Below are 21,714 nucleotides of genomic sequence, written 5' to 3'. Positions count from 1 at the left end.
AAAACCGAGTTTGGGAAGATATGATGACCTAAGGCCCTGACAGGTCCACACGCTCAGTGTGCGGCCAGCTGTCTGGGTGTCGGTCAGAAGGTCCAGGCTCAGGCTGTGTCAGACAGGGCTTTAGTGCCTCGGCTAGACCATATAATTGGGGTACAGTCGAGTGGCGTTCAGGTTGATCCTCTTCTGCGGTTTCTGGGTAGGCCCATAGGGCAAAGTTTCTCTTCTGGAGGGCAGGCATAGTGCTGCATTGTGGCTCCAGAATTCCCAAACTGGAAGGCTTGTGGCCCAGGAGTGTGATGACGGAAGTCTGAGAACACAAGCTAGGCGTAGGTTTTGGACTGAGGGCACCACAGGCACACTCTGCTGAGCTGAATCGATATCTCATGCATATGAAGTTACACAAGGATCAGACCTTGGCTCTGGTTGGAGTTTCTGTCCATTTCCCCCATTCACGAAGTTGGGGACACATCATGAGGCCATGGTGGTTTTCCCAAGATGGGAGTAGTGAGATGCTCCAATCCCCAAGGATTCCTTCTGAGGGACAGTCGAGACCTGTTGGATGGCTCCAGGATGTCCATTACGGAATGACACCAGGGCTGGGTTCTAAGGATGGATTCCTGGGCAGCCCGCCTTGCATTCCAATTATCTACTTGCAATAAGGCACGTTCGATGGCTCTGGGTGAGCAACCGAGGGGGCTGAGTTGAAATTGGCTCTCCTGAGGATGGGTCATAATGTGGGTTTGTGTCCATTGAGACCTTGGAATGGGGCAGTGCCTCCATGTACCTGAAGGTTTCTCGTAACTGGAGGTTGTGACTCCAGAATTCCCAACTTGAGGGCTTGTAGGCCAGGAGTTTCAGGACGGAAGTCTGAGAACACAAGTTAGGCTTAGGTTTCCCATTGGTGACACAGCAGGCACACTCTGCAAAGCTGAATCGATATCTCGTGCATCTGAAGTCAGGGTGAGGATCAGACGTTGGCTTAGGTTGGAGATTCTGTCCATGATTTCCCCAACATGAAGTTGGGGGGGGGGCATCAGGAAGCCTTGAAATTTTTCCCACTGTGTGCGTGTGTGATGCTCCAAACCACAAGAATTCCTTCTGCGGGACAGTTGAGACCTGTTGCATGGATCAAGGACGTCCCATAAGAAACTTCTCCAGAACAAGGTTCTAATGGTGGATGCCTAGGCAGCCCAACTCGCATTCCAGTTGTCTCCTAGTAACAAGGCAGGAGTGGTCTGAATTTAAATGGACTCTCCTGAGGATCGGTCATAATGTGGGTTTGTGTCCATTGAGACCTTGGAATGGGGCAGTGGCTCCAGTGCCCTCAATTCTCCTTACCGGAGGTTTTGAGACAGCTCCAAAGAACAAGTTTCCCATGTGGAGATGAGATTTGTCCTGATCGGTGCCTCAGGAACCCCCATAAGCTGATATTGGAAACCAAGCATCTGAGGAGAGATGCCTGGAAACCAAAGCAATGGATCCGATTAAGACCCAGGGGCCTTTCTGCTTCAATATTCTCCTTGCAGAGCCTCTATCTATGATTCAGAATAAAGGTCATCACCCAGATTGTATCAGATAGCACCTGTTTGTCCAGGAAGGCCAACAGTATTAAGATGGTCTTGGGGACTTTGGAGGTTTCTCCTAATCTGTAGGGTTGTCGCAAGTGAAATGGGCAGAAATCCCTTGGAGAGGGCTGGCACAGTCCTTAGGTGTGGCCCAAGCTGTCTGGGTGTCTGTCGGAGGTCCGGGCTCAGGCTGTGTCAGAAAGGGTATTAGTGCCCAAGGTAGACTGTATAATTGGAGTACAGTTGAGTGGCGTGCAGATTGATCCTCATTTGGCGTTTCTGGGTAGCCCCAGGGGCAACGTTTTTCTTCTGGAGGGCTGGAAGAATGCTGCCTTGTGCCTCCGGAATTCCCAAACTGGAGGGTGTGTGGGCCAGAAGTGTGAGGAATGAAGTCTGAGAACACAAGCTAGGCTTTGATTCATGGCGAGGGCATGGCAGGCACACTCTCAGAGCTAAATCGAGATCTCGTGCATCTGAAGTCAGGGCGAGGATCTGATGTAGGCATAGGCTGGAGTTTGTGTTCAGGATGGCCTCTTCATGAATGTGGGTGGCATCATGGGGCCATGGAGGCTCTCCCACGATGGAAGTTATAAGATGCTCCAATTGGCAAGGATTCCTTTTACAGGATAGTCGAGACCAGTCAGATGGCTCCAAGATGTCCCATACAGAATGACGCCAGAGCAGTGTTCTAAGGATGGATTCCTGGAGAGTCCAACTCGCATTCCTATTGTCTCCTAGAGACAAGGCAAGATTGATCTGCTTCCTCTGGGGGAGCAACCAATGGGGCTGTGTTGAAATGGACTCTCCTGAGAATAGGGCATAATGTGGGTTTGTGTCCATGGAAATCTTGGAATGGGGCGGTGGCTCCAGGGACCTGAAGGTTTCTCCTAACTTGAGGTTTTGACACAGCTCCAAAAAGCATGTTTCCATGTGTAGACGAGATTTGTTCTGATTGGTACCTCTGGAAGAACCCATATGCTGGTATTGGAAACCAAGCCTCTGAGGAAAGATGCCTGGAAACCAAAGCAATGGATATGATTAGGGCCTTGGTGCCTGTCTGGTTCAATCTTCTTCTCTGGGGATATCTGTCTATGGGTCTGAGTTGAGGTAGTTGCTCAGCTTGGGATAAATCGCCCCTGTTTGTCCTGGGCAGCCGACACTATTGGGATGGCCTCGGGGACTTTGGAGGTTTCTCCTAATCTGTAGGGTTGTGTCCAGGCACAGTCCTGAGGTGTGGCTCCAGGGGCCCCAGCCTGGAAGGTGTGTGGGTTAGTACTGTGGGGACAGAAGTCTGAAAACCCAAACTTAACTTAGGTTTGGGGACATATGTATGACACGCCCAATCTATAGACCTTGAGGAGAATTTTTCATTCTATGAACAAAGGGCAAACGTGAGGCACTTGCCCAGATTTTTGTCTCTGGGTTTTGTGTCAACGATGGCCATGGAATGTCGGGATGGCCTCATGGGCTATCGATGAGTTTTTCTCTCTGTGGATTTGGGCAGATCCCAAGTGTTTGTGGTTATTCTGTGGATGGGAGGAGTCCTTTCGGTATATTTTTTACCTCAGGTGTCCCACCAGAGAAGGATTCCAGAGCAGACCTGAGTAGTGATGACTAGACATCTCAACCTCTGGTTAAGATTGGGGGACTAGGGGCATGGCAAGCTCCATATGCGTGCTCTTGGTCTTGCCACTGAGATGATTTTCTTGAGGACAGGGCTCACACTGAGGGTCACAATGTGTGTTTGTGCCCATTGCGGCCTCAAGCATGGGCTGGCCTCTTGGGCCACACTGGATTCTCCTACACTGAATTTTGTACAACATGCTAATCACAATTTTTCTTGCCTTGGGGAAGGAGGAGTTCTGATTTTTGTATCACGTTCACCCCTGGGTAGTGAGGGGAGATAAGTTCTAGGTTCTGAAGGCTGAAAACCGAGTTTGGGAAGAGATGACCACCTAAGGCCATGGCCTGTCCAATGTGCACAGTGTACGGTCAGCTGTCTGGGTTTCGGTCGGGAGTTCTGGGCTCAGGCTGTGTCATACAGGGATTTAGTGCCCAGACTAGCCTGTATAGTTGGGGTACAGTCAAGTGGAATGCAGGTTGATCCTCATTTGGCATTTCTGGGTAGCTTCATAAGGCAAAGTTTTTCTTCTGGAGGGCAGGCAGAGTGCTGCATTGTGTCTCCAGAATTCCCAACTTGAGGGCTTGTGGGCCAGAAGTGTGAGGATGGGAGTCTGAGAACACAAGCTAGGCTTAGGTTTAGGGACCAGGGCACGGCAAGCACACTCTGCAGAGCTGAATCGAGATCTCGTGAAACTGAAGTCAGGGCAAGGATCAGACGTTGGCTCAGGATGGAGTTTCTATCCATGATGGCCCCTTAATGAAGGTGGGGGGCATCACGAGTTTATGGAGGTATACCCACGTTGGGATTGTGTGATACTCCAAACCGCAAGGATTCCTTCTGCGGGACAGTCGAGACCTGTCAGATGGATCCAGGTTGCCCCATAAGGACCTTCTGCAGAGCAGGGTTCTAATGATGGATGCCTGGGCAGCCCAACTCGCATTACAATTGTCTCCTAGCGAAAAGGCAGGTTCGATCTACTGGCTCTGGGGGAGCAACCGAGGGGGCTGAATTGAAATGGACTCTCCTGAGGATCGGTCATATTGTGGGTTTGTGTCCCTGGAGACCTTGGAATGGGGAGGTGGCGCCAGCGCCCTGAAAGAATCTTCTAACCAGAGGTTTTGAGACAGCTCCAAAGCGCCAGTTTCCCCTAAGGAGTTGAGGTTTGTTCTGATTCATTCCTCAGGAACCACAATAAGATGGTATTGAAAACCATGCTTCTGAGGAGAGATGCCTGGAAACCAAAACAGTGGATTTTGTTAGGTCCTAGGGGCCTGTCCACTTCATTCTTCTTCTCTGGGAACATCTCTCTATGGTTCTGAGTGGAGGTCGTTGCTCAGCTGGTGTATCGCCCCATTTGTCCTGGGTGGCCACACTATTGGGATGGTCTCAAGGTCTTTGGAGGTTTCTCCTAATCTGTACGGTTGTAGCCAATGGAATGGGCAGAATTTTCTTGGAAAGGGCAGGCACAGTCCTGAAGTGTTGCCCCAGCTGTCTTCATTTCGGTCGGGAGATCCAGGCTCAGGCTGTGTCAGACAGGGCTTTAGTGCTCATGCTAGGCTGTATAATTGGGGTACAGTCGAGTGGCCTGCAGGTTGATCCTCATTTGGGGTTTCTGGGTAGCTCCATAGGGCAACGATTTTCTTCTGGAGGGCAGTCAGAGTGCTGCATTGTGGCTCTGGAATTCCCAAACTGGAGGGCTTGTAGCCCAGGAGTGTGAGGACGTAAGTCTGAGAACACAAGCTAAGCCAGGTTTTCGGGGTGACAGCATTGCAGGCATGCTCTGCAGAGCTAAATCGAGATCTCGTGCATCTGAAATCAGGGCGAGGATCAGACGTTGGCTCAGGTTGGAGTTTCTGTCCATGATGGCCCCTTCATGAAGGGGGGATGCGCATCATGTGGCCATGGAGTTTTTCCTTCGATGGGAGTTGTGACATTCCAAACTGCAAGGATTCCTTCCGTGGGACAATTGAGACCAGTTGGATGGCTCAAGGACCTCCTATCGGGAATGACTCCAGAGCAGGGTTCTAAGGATGGATGCCTGGGCAGCCCGCCTCACATTTGAATTGTATCCTCTCGACAAGACAGGTTCGATCTGCTGGCTCTGGGGGAGCAACCAACGGGGCTGAGTTGAAATGGACTCTCCTTAGAATCAGTCATAATGTGGGTTTTTGTTCATGGAGACCTTGGAATGGGGCGGTGGCACCGGGGCACTGAAGGAATCTCCTAACCGGATGTTTTTACACATCTCCATCGATCAAGTTTCCCATGTGGTGATGAGATTTTTTATGATCAGTGCCTCAGGAAACCCTCATATTCTGGTATTGGAATCCAGGACTCTGAGGAGAGATGTCTGGAAACAAAACAATGGATCATATTAGGACCTAGGAGCGTGTTCAGGTGAATCTTCTGTTCTGGGGACATCTGTCTACGGGTCTGAGTGGAGGTAGCTGCACAGATGGTTTCATATCGCCCATGTTTGTCCCGGGAGGCCCCCAGTATTGGGATGGCCTAGGAGTCTTTGGAGGTTTCTCCAAATCTGTAGTGTTGGGGCCAATTAAATGGGCAGAATTCCCATGGAGAGGGTAGGCACAGTCGTGAAGTGTGGCTCCAGGGGCACCATCCTGGAGGGTGTGTGGACTAGGGCTGTGGGGACAGAAGTCTGAAAACACAAACTTGACTTAGGTTTGGGGACATAGGTATGGCAGGCACGATCTACAGATGGTGAGGAGTACTCTTCATGATATGAACAAAGGGCAAATGTGAAGTGCTTCCTCAAGCTTTTGTCTCTGGATTTTGCTTCAAAGATAGCCGTTGAATGTTGAGGTGGCTTCATCAGGCATGGACGAGTATCCCTCTCTGGGGATTTAGATCAATTCCAAGACTTTGGGGTCATTCTTTGGTATGGGAGGTATCCTTTCTGTTTTTTTACCTCAAGTGTCCCACCAAAAGACTCATTCCAGAGAAGAGCGCTGGGGAGAGGCGACTGGACAACCCGAACTCTTGTTTAGAATGGGGGCCTGGGAGCATGGCAAGCACCATATGCTGGCTCCTGCTCCAGCCACTGAGAGGTCTTACTTGAGGACAGGGCTCACACTAAGTATCACAATGCAAGCTTGTGCCAAATCTGGCCCTCAAGCATGGGTGCAGCCTCATGATCCAAGCTGGTTTCTCCTACTCTGAACGTTCTACAACATGCCAACCACATGGTTTCTTGCCATGTGGAAGGAGGAGTTCTGATTTCTGCATTTTGTTAAACCCTGGCCTGTGATTGGAGATAAGGTTTAGGTTCTAAAGTCTGAAAACCGAGGGTGGGAAGAGATGACGACCTAAGGCCATGGCAGGTCAGGTGCGCTCAGTGTGCGGCCAGCTGTCTGGATGTCGGTCGTGGGGTCCGGACTCAGGTTGTGTCAGAGAGGGCATTAGTGCCCAGTTTAGACTGTATAATTGGGGTATAGTCGATTGGCGTGCAGGTTGATCCTCATTTGAGGTTTCTGTGTAGCCCCATAGGGCAACGTTTTTCTTCTGCAGCACAGGCATATTGCTGCATTGTGGTCTGGAATTGCCAATCTAGAGGGCTTGTGGGACAGGAGTGTAAGGACGGAAGTCTGAGAAAAGAAGCTAGGCTTAGGTTTGGGGGCGAGGGCATGGCAGGCACAGTCTGCAGAGCTGAATAGAGATCCTGTACATCTGAACTCAGGGCCAGCATCTGACTTTGGCTCAGGTTGGATTTTCTGTCCATGATGGCCCCTTCATGAAGGAGGAGGGTCTCAAGAGGCCATGTAAGTATTCCCACGATGGGAGTTGTGTGATGCTCCAAATCACAAGGATTCCTTCTGTAGGATCCTCGAGAACAGTTGGATGGCTTCCAGAGGTCCCATATGGAATGACTCGAGAGGGCTAGTGATGATGAATATTTTTTCATGTGTGTCTGATAGCCATTTGTATGTCTTCATTGGAGAAGTCTCTGTTCATATCTTCTGCCCGTCATATATATATATATATATATATATATATATATATATATATATATATATATATATTTGCCTGTTTTGTGTGTGTTGAGTTTGAGGAGTTCATTATAGATCCTGGATATCAACCTTTTGTCTGTACTGTCATTTGCAAATATCTTCTCACATTCCGTGGGTTGCCTCTTTGTTTTTTTGACTATTTCCTTTGCTGTGCAGAAACTTTTGATTTTGATGAAAGAGCATGATTCTAAGGATGGATGTGTGGTGTGCCTGCCTCACATTCCAATTATTTCCTAGTGACAAGGCAGGTTCAGTCTGTTGACTCTTGGGGAGCAACAGAGGGGGCTTAGTTGAAATGGACTCTCCTAAGAATGGGTCATATTGTCCATTTGTGTCTATGAAGACCTTGGAATGGGGTGGTGGATCTGGGGCCCTGAAGTATTCTCCTAACCGGAGGTTTTGACAGAGCTCCAAAGATTACATTTCCACTATGGAGTCGAGATTTGTTCTGATGAGTGCTTCAGGAATCCCCCATATGTTGGTATTGGAAACCAGGCCTTGAGGAGAGATGTCTGGAAACTAAAGCAATGTATCTGATTAGGACCTAGGGACCTGTGTGGTTCAATCTGATTCTCTGGGTACATCAGTCTACGGGTCTTATTGGAGGTAGTTGCTCAGCTTGTGTCACATCGCACCTGTTTGTGTCAGATGGCCTACACTATTGGGAAGTCCTCGGGGTCTTTGGAGGTTTCTCCTAATCTGTATGGTTGTAGACAATGGAATGGGCAGAATTCCCTTGGAGAGAGCAGGCACAGTCCTGAGTTGTGGCTCCAGGGGTCCCAGCCTGGAGGGTGTGTGGGCCAGGGCTGTGGGTACAGAAGTCTGAAAACAGAAACTCGGCTTAGATTAAGGGACGTAGGTATGGCAGGCATGGTCTACAGACCTTGAGGAGACCTCTTTGGGAAATGAACAAAGGGCGAGTGTGAGGCGCTTGCTCAGGCTTTTGTCACTGGATTTTGTGTCAACGATGGCTGTGGAATGATGGGTTGGCCTCATGGGCCATGAACGAGAATCCCCTTCAGGTATTTGGCCAGACTCCAAGAATTTGGGTTCATTCTGGGGGATAGTGGAGTCCTTTCTGTTTTTTTTCCCCCCCTCAGGTGTCCCACCAAAAGAGGGATTCCAGAGCCAAGCCCTGGGGAGGGGCGAATGGACAAACCGACGTTTGATTAAGAATGGGGGCCTAGGGGCATGGCAAGACCCATGTGTGGGCTCTTGGTACAACCACTGACAGGCTTTACTTGAGGACAGGGCACATTCTGAGGGTCACAATGCGTGTTTGTGCCCAAAGCGGGCCTCAAACATGGGCGGGACCACCTGGGCACACTGATTTCTTCTACACTGAACATTGGACAACATGCCAACCACAAGGGTTCTGGGCACAGGGAAGGAGGAGTTCTGATTTCTGCATCACGTCCACCACTGGGCATTGATTGGAGATAAGGTCTAGGTTCTGAAGCCTGAAAAACGAGGTTGGGAAAAGATGACAATCCAAGGCCATGGTGGTTCTGAGTGCTCAGTGTGGGGCCCGCTGTCTGTGCGTTGGTTGGGAGGTCCGGGTTTAGGCTGTGTCAGACAGTTCATTAGGGCCCAGGGTAGACTGTATAAATGGGATGAAGTCGAGTTGCATGCAGGTTGATTCTTTTTTGGGATTTCTGGGTAGCCCCATAGGGCAAAGATTTACTTCTGGAAGGCACGCAGAGTGCTGAATTGTGTCTCCAGAATTCCCAAACTGGGGGCTAGTTGGCCAGGAGTGTGAGGAAATAAATATGAGAGCACAGGCTAGTCTTAGGTTTAGGGGAGAGGGCAGTGCAGGCACACTCTCCAGATATGAATTGAGCTGAATCGAGCTGAATCGTGCATTTGAACTCAGGGCGAGTATCAGACGTTGGCTCACGTTGGACTTTCTGTCCATGATGGCCCCTTCATGAAGGGGGGCAAGGCATCAGGGGCTATTGAGTATTTCTCATAAAGGGAATTTTGAGATGCTCCAAACAGCAAGGATTGCTTCTGCAGTACAGTTGAGACCTGTTGGATTGGTCCAGGATGTCCCATAGGAAACGACTCCAGAGCAGGGTTCTAAGAATGGATGCCTGGGCAGAATGCCTCGCATTCAAGTTGCCTCCTAGCGAGAAGACAGGTTTGATTGCTGGCTCAGGGGGAGCAACCAAGGGGGCTGAGTTGAATTAAACTCTCTTGCAGATGGGACCTAATGTGGGTTTATGTCCATGGAGACCTTGGAATGGGGTGGTGGCACTGGAGCCCTGAAGGATTCTCCTAACCTGAGGTTTTGATACAGCTCCAACAAGCAACTTTCCCATGCAGAGACGACATTTGTTCTGATTGGTGCCTCAGGAAGCCCCATATGCTGATATTGGAAACCGGGGCTTGGCGAGAGATGACTGGAAACCAAAGCAATTTGTCTTATTAGGGCCTAGAGGCCTGTCAGGATCAGTGTTTTTTCTGGGGACATCTGCCTACATGGCTGAGTGGAGGTAGTTGCTCAGCTGGTGGCAGATCGCCCCTGTTTGTCCCAGGCGACCTACAGCATTGGGATAGCTTCCGGGTTTTAGAGGTTCCTCTAATTTGTACGGTTGTGGTCAATGGAATGGGCAGAATTCCCTTGGAGAGGGCAGGCACAGTCCTGGCATGTGGCTCCAGGGCCCCCAGCCTGGAGGGTGTGTGGGCCAGGGCTATGGTGACAGAAGTCTGAAAACACAAACTCAGATTAGGTTTTGGAACGGAGTTATGGCAGGCCCGATCTACAGACTGTGAGAAGAATTTTTCGGGCTATGAACAAAGGGCCAATGTGAGGCGCTTGCACAGGCTTTTCTCTCTGGATTTTGTGTCAACCGTGGCCGTAGAATGTTGATGTGGCCTCATGGGCCATGGACGCTTCCTTCTCTCTGTGGATTTGGCCCGATTCCAAGTGTTTGGGTCATTCTGTGAATGGGAGGAGTTTTTTTTTTTTTTTTTTTTTTTTTGGTATTTTTTTTGCCTCAGGTATCCCACCATAGCGGGATTACGGAGCAGAACCCTGAGTAGGGTTGACTAGACATGTTGACCTCTGGTTAAGATTGGGGGACTAGGGAAAATGGCAAGCCCCATATGCAGGCTCTTGTTCCAGCCACTAAGAGGCCTTACTTGAGGATAAGGCACACGCTGAGGGTCACAATGTGTGTTTGTGACCAACGTGGCCCTTAAGCATGGGTGCAGCCACCTGGGCACGCTGGTTTCTCCTACAGTGACCATTGGACAACATGCCAACCACAAGGATTCTGGGCATGGGGACAGAGGAGTTCTCATTTTTGCATCACGTTCACCCCTGGGAGGTGAGTGGAGGTAAGGTCTAGGTTCTGAAGCCTGAAAACGGAGGTTGGGAAGAGATGACGACCTAAGGCCACGGTGGGTCTGATGTGCTCAGTGTACAGCCAGCTGTCTGGGTGTCGGTCAGGAGGTCTGGGCTAAGGCTGTGTCAGACAAGTCTTCAGTGCCCAGGCTAGACTGTATAATTGGGGTACAGTCAAGTGGTGAGCAGGTCGATCCTCATTTGGCATTTCTGGGTAGCCCCATAGGCAACGTTTTTCTTCTGCAGGGCAGGCAGAGTGCTGCATTGTGTCTCCAGAATTCCCAACTGGAGGGCTTGTGGGCCTGGAGTGTGAGTACAGATCTGAGAACACAAGCTAGGCTTAGCTTTTGGGATGAGGGCACGGCACGCACACTCTGCAGAGCTGAATCAATATTTTGTGCATCGGAAGTCTGGGCAAGGATCAGACGTTGGCTCAGGATGGAGTTTCTATCCATGATAACCCCTTCATGAAGGTGGGGGTGCATTATGAGGCCATGGAGGATTTCCCATGGTGGGATTGTGTGATGCTCCAAACCGCAAGGGTTCCTTCTGTGGGACAGTCGAGACCTGTTTGATGGATCCAGGACATCCCATGAGGATTTTCTGCAGAGCAGTGTTCTAATGATGGAGGCCTGGGCAGCCCAACTCGCATTCCAATTGTTCCATAGCAACAAGGCAGGTTCATTCTGCTGGCTCTGGGGGAGCAACAGAGGAGGTTGATTTGAAATGGACTCTCCTGCGGATGGGTCATAATATGGGTTTGTGTCCATGGAGACCTTAGAATGGGGCGGTGGCAGCGGGGCCCTGAAAGATTTTCCTAACTGGAGGTTTTGACACAGCTCCAAAGAGCACGATTAACATGTGGAGACGACATTTGTTCTGATCAGTGCCTCAAGAAACCCCATATGCTGATATTGGAAACCAGGCCTCTGGGGAGAGATGACTGGAAATCAAAGCAATGGGTCTGATTGTTTTTCTCAATGTTTTTCTCTGGGGATATCTGCCTACAGTTCTGAATGGAGGTAGTTGATCAGCTGGTGGCAGATCGCCTCTTTGTCCCAGGGGGCCTACACCATTGGGATAACTTTGGGGAATTTGGAGGTTCCTCTAATTTGTACGGTTGTGGCCGATGGAATGGGCAGAATTCCATTGGAGCGGGCAGTCACTGTCCTGATTTGTGGCTCCAGAGACCCCAGCCTGGAGGGTGTGTGGGCCAAGGTTGTGACAGAAGACGCCTGAAAACACAAACTCAGATTAGGTTTGGGGATGGAGGTATGGCAGGCCCGATCTACAGACTATGAGGAGAACTCTTTGGTATATGAACAAAGAGTGAGTGTGAGACACTTGCTGAGGCTTTTGTCTGGATTTTGTATCAACGATGGCCATGAAATGTCGGGGTGGCACCAATCAGAAAAAATTAGGAGAAACCTCCAACGTCCCCAAGGCTATCCTAAGAGAGTAGGCTGCCAGGGTCAAACAGGGACTATCTGCCATCAGCTGAGCAACTACCTCCACTCAGACCCGGAGACATATGTCCCAAGAGAAGAAGATTGAACCAGACAGGCCCCTTGGACCTCATCAGATCCATTGCTTTGCTTTCCAGCCATCTCTCTTCAGAGGCCTGGTTTTCAATAGGCACATATGGGGTTTCCTGAGGTACCATCAGAAGAAATATCGTCTCCATATGGGAAACTTGCACATGGAAGCTGTGTCAAAACCTCTGGTTAGTAGAAACCTTCAGGACCCTATTGCCACCGCCCCATTCCAAGGTACCCAAGGACACAAGCCCACCTTATGACCCATGCAAAGGAGAGTCCATTTCAGCTCAGCACCCTTGGTTTCTACCCCAGACCCAGCAGATCTAACCTGTATTATCACAAGGAGACAACTGGAATGCTAAGTGGGCAGCCCAGGCATCCATCCTTAGAACACTGCTCTGGAGTCATCCCTATGGGATGTCCTGGAGCCATCCAACAGGTCTCAATTGTCCCACAGAAAGAATCCTTGTGGTTTGGAGAATCTCACAACTCTCATTGTGGGAAAACCTCCATGGCTTGGTGATGCCCCGCCCCCTTCATAAAGGGGCCATCATGGACAGGAACTCCATCCTGAGCCAACGTCTGATCCTCGCCTTGACTTCAGATACACGAGATCTTGATTCAGCTCTGTAGAGTGTGCCTGCCATGCCCTCCCCCCAAAACCTATGCCTAGCTTGTGTTCTTAGACTTCCATCCTCAAAATCTTGGCCCACAAGCCCTCAGGGTGGCAATTCCGGAGCCACAATGTAGCACTCTTCCTGTGCTCCAGAAGATAAATGTTGCCCTGTGGGGCTACCCAGAGACACTAAATGAGGATCAACCTGCACACAACTCTACTGTACCCTAATTATACAGTCTACCCTGAGCACTAATGCCCTGTCTGACACAGCCTGAGCCCAGACCTCCCGACCAGACAGCTGGCCGCACACTGAGCACATCAGACCCGCCATGGCCTTAGCTCGTCATCTCTTCCCAACCTCGTTTTTCAGGCTTCACAACCTAGACCTTAACTCCAATCAAGACTCAATGGTGAAAGTGATGCAGAAATCAGAACTCCACTTTCCCCGTGGCAAGAATCCTTGTGGTTGGCATGTTTTCCAACGTTCAGTGTAGGAGAAATCAGCATGGCCCATGAGCCCCCACCCATTCTTGAGTGCTGCATTGGGCACAAACACACATTGTGACCCTCAGCATGAGTCCTGTCCTCAAGTAAGGCTTTTCTGTGGCTGGACCAAGAGCCTGCATATGGGGCTTGTCATGCCCCTAGGCCCCCATTCTTAATCAGAGGTTGTTTTGTCCATTCGCCCCTCCCCAGGACTATGCTCTGGAATCCCTCTTTTGTTGGGACACCTGAGGTAAAATAAACAGATGAGACTCCTCCCATCCCACAGAATCACCTCAAAAATCATCTTGAGATCGGACCAAATCCCCAGAGAGGGAGCCATGAAGCCACCTCGACATTCCACGGCCATCAGTGACTCAAAATCCAGAGACAAAAGCCTGAGCAAGCACCTCAATCTCGCCCTTTGTTCATATCCCAAAGATTTCTCCTCACGGTCTTTAGATTCGACCTACCATACCTACGTCCCCAAACTTAAGCCAAGTTTGTGTTTTCAGACTTCGTCCCCACAGCCCTGGCCCACACTCCCTCCAGGATGGGGTCCCTGGAGTGACACCTCAGGACTGTGCATGCCTTCTCCAAGGGTATTCTGCCCATTCCATTGGCAGCAACCGCCCAAATTAGGAGAAACCTCCAAAGTGCCTGAGGCTATCCCAAAAGTTTCGCCCCCCCAGGACAAACAGGGTTGATCTGACACTAGCTAAGCAACTACCTCCACTCAGACGTGTAGACAGATGTCCCCCCATGAAGATTGAACTGGACAGGCCCATAGGCCCTAATCGGATCCATTTTTTTTCCAGACATGTCTCTACAGAGAACTAGTTTCCAATACCAGCATACAGGGGATTCCTGAGGCACCGACCAGAACACATCTCATCTCCACATAGGAAATATACTCTTTGGAGCTCTGTCAAAACCTCCGGCTAGGAGAATCCTTCAGGGTCCCATTGCCACTGCCCCATTCCAAGGTCTCCATGGACACAAGCCCATATTATGACCCATCTGCATGAGAGTCCATTTCAACACACCCCCCTTGGTTGCTCCCCCAGAGTCAGCAGATTGAAATTCTCCTATCCCAAGGAGATGATTGAAATATGAAGAGGGCTTCCCAGGCATCAAATTTGGGTACACTGTTCTGGAGTTGTCCCATATGGGACGTCCTTAAGCCATCCAACATGTTTCAATTGTCCTGCAAAAGGAATTCTAGCCGTTTGGAATATCTCAAATTTCCCATCGAGGAAGGAGGGGACAAGATGGCGTGGAAGTAGGAGGAGGCGCCTTTTCAACTTGTACCCAAAGTGAACTGATTACCTACCAAAGAACTCCAATCACCCATGAAATCAGCCTGAGATCAGAATTATACATGTCTGGATCTGTACAGGGGGAGAAGACGCCAGTGGGCAGGTAAAGTGGCATGGGAATGGCAGACTGATATTGGAAGATAAACAAAAGGAGCAGGGAGCCACCAGAGGCAACCAGTTGGAAAGTAATAACCCATGAGTGAGAGTGCCCTGCGTCTGGGGACCAGCATTAACTTGGAGACAGGTTGAAAGCACTCCAAAAGAGCAAAGTATCTCGGGGGGGGGGAATTGTGGGAATCAGGACAGCTAGGGACAGGAGCTTAAGTCCACAGTCCCACGACAGCCTCCCGTGGTGCTGAGGCAGAGAGAGTGCAGTGGAGAAACCAGCTATTGGTCCCTAAGCTGCCAGCATGCCTGAGAACAGGTGGGGTCCATTTGCTGTGAGGGGATGGGAGCCACTAGGGACAGCAGAATGCAAGAGCCCTGTTATAGAACCTGAGTTACTCCCCTGAGAGAGGTATAAAGGCCCAGCAGGTGCCCTTTGATATGCGCCATTGATTCAGACTCCCCCCCCCCCCCAGAGAGGTGCACAAAGGCCCAGCCTGGTGCTCTCAGACCTGCGCCCCATTCTCAGAGCTTGAGACCCACGCTCAAACGTCAGCCTCCCCTGAAATTCGTGCACGCAAGCTGGGCACTCTTAGACCCAGAAAGACTAGGCACTCCCAGCCCGGGCCAGCGGGAAAATCTCAGTGTGCGATTGCTGCATGGAACCTCTCTAGCTGTCTGGAGCTTCCCAGACAGCCGCCACTGCCTTGGCTTTGGGTACAAGCAAAAGATCCTGTATCCTCAGGACAGAACCTGCTCTGCCAGCAGCCAAGGAGTAACTTGTTTATGCTCTGCAGAAAGACTGAGGCTTCTCTCTGAGAGGGAGATCAGAGTGCGGTTTGTTTTCCTCTAAAACTATAAAAATCATCAAAAGTGGTCAAAGTGAGAAAAAAAAAAGTGAACATAAAAACCGCCAGAGAACAATAGCCTGAAAAAAAAAAAAAAGTTTCCTCAGAGCCCACCCCCTTGATGGGGGTGGGAGGACTTAAGTCTGGAACATCATTGACTGAAAACCCATGAGACAGGCCCCTCCCCCAGAAAAAAAAAAAAAAAACAAGAAAAAAAAAAGAGAAAAAAAAGGACTACAAGAGAACAACCACTACTTCATAGGAAAACTTTTATTTCTCATTCATTCCCACTATTCTGGTTCATTTTTTTATATATATAGGTAATTTGTTTAACCTAATAACCATCACAGCGTGCTGTCCAGTACATCAAATTTCATAATAACCTTCTAACACGAATTTTTTATACATACACCTATTTTTCTTGCATTTCTATTTTTTGAATTCCTTCTTTTTTTCAAAAAAAATTAGTTTAGTTTAGTCTAGTTTATTCCTTTTCTATTTTTAACTTCTAATATACATATAGAGTTAAACTTCAAAGTAATCCCCTTTCTCCAATCAATACTACCCTATAGGAAAACTAATTTTTAATCCCCCTTAATCTTAGGAAAGTTGAGTCCTTTAACAAAGATATCAAGATACATCCAGGAAGAACCAAAACAACCTTCCTCGCACACACTGAGAATTTATAACCACTCTCCCATCTTTTCTTCCACAAGTTTTTCTGTGTTTTTGTGTTTGTTCTGTTAGTATATAAATCTTACATGTGGGGTTCTTTTTGATGAGGTTCTTCCTTTATTTGCTCATATATTTTTTTTCTCTTGTCATATAATTTTATCAGTCTTTTTGTTTGTCTGTTTCTGTTTGTCTACTTCATAAATCTTACCTTGGGGCCCATTTGGACTGAACCTTCTCTTTCGTCTTCCCTTTCTTTCCAGTCTCTCTCTATATATTTTTTTTCTTTTCTTTTTCTTTTTCTTTCCCCTTGTCTCTCGTTTGGGTAGGGAATCCTGATTGCTCAGAAGTGTTCCAGGGTGGACCGTGACAGCACCACGGTTAATACATCCATCTACATCTGTTCAGTCATCTCCCACCAAAATGACTAGGAGGAGGAATGCCCAACAGAAGAAAAATACAGAGGATGGACATTCTGCAGCAGACCTAATAGCTATCAACATAGACAATATGTCAGAAAGAGAATTCAAGCTAACAATTATCCAGGCAATAGCTAGGTTGGAGAAAGCCATGGATGACCAAACAGAATTGATTAGGGCCAAGATGAACGCGACCAGACACGATGTTCCCAATGTTAGAGCAGAGTTTAAAGCTACCAGGGAGGAGGTTCACAATGCTTTCAATGAGTTCCAATCTAATCTAAACTCTCTCAAAGCTAGGGTACCTAGACAGAAGATAGAATTAGTGATGTGGAGGACAAACAGGTAGAGAGAAAGGATCAGGAGGAAGCCTGGAGCAAACAGCTTAGAAACCATGAAAGCAGAATCAGGGAAATAAATGATGCCATGAAACATTCCAACGTCAGAATTATTGGAATCCCTGAAGGGGAGGAGAAAGAAAGAAGTCTAGAAGATAAAATGGAACAAGTTCTACATGAAAATTTTCCCAATCTCATGAATGGAACCAGCGTTCATGTACTAGAGGCTGAACAGTCTCCACCCAAGATTATACATTCCAAAAAAACATCACAACAACTGATAGTCAAATTGAGGAAATATAATTGTAGGTATAATCTCTTAAAAGCTGCTAGAGCAAAGAGGCTCCTTACTTACAGAGGAAAGCCCATCATAATAACGTCAGACCTGTCCACAGAGACCTGGCAAGCCAGAAAACCCTGGAAAGATATATTCAGAGCACTAAATGAGAAGAACATGCAGCCAAGAATACTTTATCCAGCAAGACTCACATTCAAAATGGATGGAGAGATAAAGAGTTTCCAAGACCGGCAAGGATTAAAAGACTATGCAACCACCAAGCCGACACTGCAGGAAATATTAAAGGGGGTTATATAAAAGAGGAAAAATCCTAAGAATAGCATTGAATAGAAATATAGAGATGATCTACAGAAAGAAAGACGTCAAAGGTAACTCGATTTCATTAAAAACGTATCTATCAATAATCACTCTCAATGTGAGCGCCATGAAATGGCACAGGGTTGCAGATTGGATAAAACGACAGGACCCAACCATATGTTGTCTATAAGAGACCCATTTTTAACCTAAAGATATACCCAGACTGAACGTAAAGGGATGGAGAAGGATCTTTCATGCCAATGGGCCTCAAAAGAAGGCTGGGGTAGCCATTCTCATATCTGATAAATTAGATTTTAAACGAAAGACTAGTCAGAGATACAGAAGGACACTACATAATCCTTAAAGGGAATATCCACCAACATGATCTAACAATCATAAATATCTATACCCCCAATATGGGAGCAGCCAATTACATAAGAATACTGTTAATCAAGATAAAGAGTCATATTGACATGAATACCTAATCGTAGGAGATCTTAACACGCCTCTCTCAGATATAGACAGATCATCGAAGCAGAAAATCAATAAAGACACAAGAGTGTTGAATGACACATTGGGACAGATGGACCTCATAGATATATACAGAACATTCCACCCTAAAACAACACAATACTCATTGATATCAAGTTCAAATGGAACCTTCTCCAGAATAGACCACATCCTGAGTCACAAATCAGGACTCAAATGATAGCAAATGACTTAGATTATTCCCTGCATATTCTCAGATCACAATGTTTTGAAACTGGAGTTAATCACAAGGAAAAGTTCAGAAGGAACTCAAAAACCTGGAAACTAAAGGCCATCTTGCTTAAGAATGATTGGATCAACCAGGAGATCAAAGAAGAAGTGAAACAATTCATGGAAACCAATGAGAATGAGGACACATCGGTCCAAAACCTATGGGATACAGCAAAGGCTGTCCTAAGGGGGAAATACATAGCCATCCAAGCCTCCCTCAAAGAAACTGAAAAATCCAGAACACAGAAGATTTCTCTACTTAAAGAGCTGGAGAATCAACAACAAATCAAAGCAACTCCACACATAAGAAGGGGAATAATCAAGATTAGAGCTGAGATCAATGAGGTAGAAACCAGAGATACAGTAATACGTACCAATGAAACTAGAAGCTGGTTTTTTGAAAGAATCAAAAAGATCAATAAGCCACTGGCCACACTATTACAAAAGAAAATAGAGAAAGCCCAAATTCATAAAATTATATGAAAAGGGAGAGATCACAACACCAAAGGAAGTAGAAACAATCATTAGGAGTTATTATCAACAATTATATGCCAAAAAGCTTAGCAACCTAGATGAAATTGATGCATTCCTAGAAAACTATAAACTCCCAAAATTGAACCAGGAAGCAATCAACAACCTGAACAGACCGATATCTAGTAACGAGATGGAAACAGTGATCAAATACCCCCCCCCCAAAAAAAAAAGATCTCAGGACCTGATGGATTCCCTGGGGAATTCTACCAAACTTTCAAAGAAGAAATAACACCTATTCTCCTGAAGCTGTTTCAAAAAATTGAAGCAGAAGGAAAACTTCCAGACTCTTTCTATGAAGCCAGCATTACCCTGATCCCCAAACCAGGCAAAGACCCTACCAAAAAGGAGAATTTCAGACCAATATCACTGGTAACTATGAATGCTAAGATTCTCCACAATATCCTAGCCAACAGGATCCAACAGGACATTATAAAGATTATCCACCATGACCACGTGGGATTCATCCTTGGGCTACAAGGATGGTTCAACATTCACAAATCAATCAGTGTGATACAACAAATTAATATGAGAAGAGAGAAGAACCACATGGTCCTCTCAACTGATGCAGAAAAAGCATCCATTCCTGATTAAAACACTTCAAAGTATAGGGATAGAGGGAACATTCCTGAACTTCATCAAATATATCTATGAAAAGCCACAGCAAATATCATCCTCAATGGGAAAAAGCATGCAGCATTCCCGTTGAGATCAAGAACAAGACAAGGATGCCCACATTCACCACTCTTGTTCAACATAGTATTAGAAGTCCTAACAACAGCAATCAGACAACAAAGAGAAATAAAAGGTATCCAAATTGGCAATAAAGAAGTCAAACTCTCTCTATTCGCAGATGACATGATTCTTTATATGGAAACCCAAAAGACTCCACCCCCAAACTACTAGAACTCATACAGCAATTCAGCAACGTGGCAGGATACAAAGTCAATGAGCAGTAATCAATGGCTTTCTTATACACTAACAATGAAAATACAGAAATGGAAATTAGAGAATCGATTCAATTTACTATAGCACCAAGAACCATAAGATACCTGGGAATACACCTAACCACAGAGTTAAAGGATCTGTACTTGAGGAACTACAGAACACTTATGAAGGAAATCGAAGAAGACACAAAAAGATGGAAGACCATTCCATGCTCTTAGATTGGAAGAATAAACATTGTTAAAATGTCTATACTGCCTAGAGCAATCTATACTTTTAATGCCATTCTGATCAAAATTCCACCAGTATTCTTCCAAGAGCTGGAGCAAATAATCCAGAAATTTGTATGGAATCAGAAGAGACCCCAAATCTCCAAGGAAATGTTGAAAAACAGAAATAAAACTGGAGGCATCACGTTACCTGATTTCAAGCTTTATTACAAAGCTGTGGTCAGCAAGACAGCATGGTACTGGCATAAAAACAGACACATGGACCAGTGGAACAGAGTAGAGAGCCCAGATGTGGATCCTCAAGTCTATGGGCAAATAATCTTTGACAAAACAATAAAAAATATACCATGGAAAATAGTCTCTCCAATAAGTGGTGCTGGGAAAACTGGACAGCTATATGTAGAAGAATGAATTTCGACCATTCTCTTACACCATACACAAAGATAAACTCGAAATGGAAAAAAAGGCCTCAAAGTGAGAAAGGAATCCATCATAATCCTAGAGGAGAACATAGGCAGTAATCTCTTCGATATCAGCCACAGCAACTTCTTTCCCAAGATTTGTCTCCAAAGGCAAAGGAAACAAAAGCAAAGCTGAACTTTCTGGACATCATCAATATCAAAAGCTTCTGCACAGCAAAGGAAACAGTCAAGAAAACAAAGAGGCACCCCATGAAATGGGAGAAGATATTTGAAAATGACAGTACAGAAAAAAGGTTGATATCCAGGATCTATAATGAACTCCTCAAATTCAACACACACAAAACAGACAATCATATTAAAAAATAGGCAGAAGGTATGAACAGACACTTCTCCAATGAAGACATACAAATGACTATCAGACACATGAAAAAATGTTCATCATCACTAGCCATCAGGAAGATTCAAATTAAAAGTACATTGAGATTTCACCTTACACCAGTTAGAATGGTCAAAATTAGCAAGACAGGAAACAACATATTTTGGAGGGGATATGGAGAAAGGGGAATGAACCCTCTTACACTGTTGGTGGGAATGCAAGTTGGTGCAGCCTCTTTGGAGAACAGTGTGGAGATGCCTCAAGAAATTAAAAATAGAACTTCCCTATAACCCTGTCAATGCACTAATGGGTATTTGTCCCAAAGATACAGATGTAGTGAAAAGAAGAACCATCTGTACCCCAATGTTTATAGCACCAATGGGCATGGTCGCCAAACTGTGCAAAGAACCAAGATGCCCTTCAACGGACGAATGGATAAGGAAGATGTGGTCAATATTCACTATGGAGTATTGTGCCTCCATCAGAAAGGATGAATACCCAACTTTTGTAGCAACATGGACGGAACTGGAAGATTTTATGTTGAGTGAAAAAAGTCAAGCAGAGAAAGTCAACTATCATATGGTTTCACTTATTTGTGGAGCATAACAAATAGCATGGAGTACATCGGGAGATAGAGAGGAGAAGTGAGTTGGGGGAAATTGGAAGGGGAGTTGAACTATGTGAGACTTTGGACTCTGAAAAAGAATCCGAGGGTTTTGAAGGGGCAGGGTTTAGGTCGGGGTACCAGGTGGTGGGTATTATAGAGGGCATGGATTGCATGGAGCACTGGGTGTGGTGCAAAAATAATGAATACTGTTATGCTGAAAATAAAAAAAAAATAAATTAAAAAAAAAAACATGAGAAAAAAATACATATGTTCTCATTCATCTACCCTGAATCTTCAGTGATATGGAATTCCTACAGGAGATGTGCAAACACTCTACCTCCT

The sequence above is a fragment of the Mustela lutreola genome, chromosome 5, assembly GCF_030435805.1.
Source record: "Mustela lutreola isolate mMusLut2 chromosome 5, mMusLut2.pri, whole genome shotgun sequence".
Classification (NCBI taxonomy): Eukaryota; Metazoa; Chordata; class Mammalia; order Carnivora; family Mustelidae; genus Mustela; species Mustela lutreola.
Note: the sequence above shows the minus strand (reverse complement) of the source record.